Source organism: Aplysia californica, unplaced genomic scaffold (assembly GCF_000002075.1).
Source record: "Aplysia californica isolate F4 #8 unplaced genomic scaffold, AplCal3.0 scaffold01312, whole genome shotgun sequence".
NCBI classification, from domain to species: Eukaryota; Metazoa; Mollusca; class Gastropoda; order Aplysiida; family Aplysiidae; genus Aplysia; species Aplysia californica.
The window spans coordinates 107,622-109,829 of record NW_004798582.1 but is presented as its reverse complement, the minus strand read 5'-3'; positions in this window follow the sequence as shown (position 1 = coordinate 109,829).

Here is a 2,208-nt window from a genome sequence, read left to right as displayed (position 1 = left end):
TCTCTCTCTCTCTCTCTCTCCCCCTCTCCCCCCCTGTGGTTTCTGTCAGTGTGTCTTACTTTTTCCCAGCACTAAATGACCTTTATTGAGTCGATGTGCTTCTCTTTACTCAAACAAACAAACAAACAAAACCATTCTACGGTAGCGCCACTTTTCAAACTCAGCAACGAGCCTCAGCTCGGTCTGGCGTTGTGTCCTTAGGGGAAAAGCACTTTACTCGAATTTCCCCTTTTGGCTCGATCCTTTCGGAGATGGATGTTAAACTCGGAGGTCCTGCTTCTTAAATAACCTAATAGTGTTGATAGGGGTGTGAAAAATAATATGCCGTTTCAGCATACTTTTGCTAGTGAGTCATACTCTAATAACTCCGGTTTGAACCTTTCCCTCCTCAGGTGTGGGTGGTTGGCGGGTGCTCTGGTGTGGTTTGCTTCTTGTTTCCTATCAGACATCTGTCGTCCTTATCTCCCCTTCATCTTTTTATGTTTGTTACTCTCTTGTAACAGCTCTAATCTTCTGGCGCTCATATGACCTTATGCAGTTACGAGCGCCGTAAAACCTCTACTAAAACTTAAAACTAAAAAACTTTCTTGTAACACCTCAAACCTTCGACTCTTATGTGACCTTATTGTGTTGCAAGTGCCGCAAAACTCTTACTAAAACTAATTTTTTATTTTAAAAATGTCCTCAGGTGTACGGCAAGAAGCGCAACGCATGCAGCTTCTGCCGCTACCACCGGTGTGTGGAGATGGGTATGTCGCGGGACGCTATCAAGACAGGCCGCTACTCGCACAAGACCAGGACCGAGTACGCCATGGAGGTGGAGGAGTTCAAGCTCAAGGAGATCCACAAGGCCGAGAGCCAGAAGTACGAGGGGCTTCTCTGCGACCTGGTGGGTGGTTTCTTCTCAATGTGTGATTGTGTGTTTGGTTGGTTGCTTGCTTGTTTACTTGTTTGTTTGTTGGATTGTTTGTTTGTTTGATTTGTCGCCCTACGACAACATGATTTGCTGTTTACACGGGCACCAGATTCACAGGGCCGAGAGCCGGAAGTACGAGGGGCTTCTCAGCGATCTGGTGGGTGGTTCTGTTCACTGGTTGTTTGTTTGTGTCGTAGTTTGTTTGTTTGTTTGTTTGTTTGTTTGTTTGTTTGATTTGTCGCCCTACTACTTACAACATGATTTGCCGTTTACACGGGCTCTAGATCCACAGGACCCCTCCGGGGCATTGCCACTGACTGAAGTGTCTTTAGGCCATTCCCAAAGGGGGGACATTTCTCGTTCAAGCATAGTAGAGTTGTAAATGGGCTGACTCATGTCACGCTCATAACTGTGCCTGGTCTACAACAGGGAACTGCCGCTTTTTTCCCCCTGATCCTTACTATAATTGTCATTTTCCTCTACTTCTTTCGTATGTTTGTCACTCTCTTGTGACCTGCTGTTTCCGGGGTGCCTTGATAGTCGAAACAGATATTGTGCTGTTGAAGCTAGAGAGGGGAGCAGTGTAAGTCTGATTCCCTGTAAGGACTTCTCTGTTGACATCCACTCCTTGGCGCTCATATGACTTTATGCAGTTGCGAGCGCCGTAAAACCCTCTACATAAAAAAAAGGTCCGCAGGGCTGAGAGCCAGAAATACGAGAAGCTTCTCAGCGACCTGGTGGGTGCTCTGCTCAATGTGTGATTGTGCGTTTGGTTGCTTGCTTGCTTGTTTACTTGTTTGTTTGTTTGATTGTTTGTTTGTTTGATTGTTTGTTTGTTTTGTTTCGTCGCCCTACTACATACAACATGATTTGCTGTTTCCACGGGCACCAGATCCACCGGGCCGAGAGACAGATGTAGGAGGGGCTGCTTACTGGCCGTGTGGGTGGTGGTGCTCGCTGTTTGTTTGTTTGCTTGTTTGTTTGTTTGGTTGTTTGGTGTTTTTGTTTTTTGTTTTTGGATGGTTGGTTGGTTGTTTGGTTGGTGTTGGGTACGGCTCACTATTTGTGTGTTTGTTTCGTTGTTTGTTTATTTGTATGTGTTGCTGTGATTTGACTCCTTACTACAACCTGTTTTGCTGCAGAGATGGGCGCCAGATTTCACAAGGCAGGGCCAAGAGCCGGATGTATGAGGGTCTGCTTAATGATTCATACGCACACACATGTTCACACCCATAAACACACGCTCTCTCTCTCTCTCTCTCTCTCTCTCTCTCTCTCTCTCTCTCTCTCTC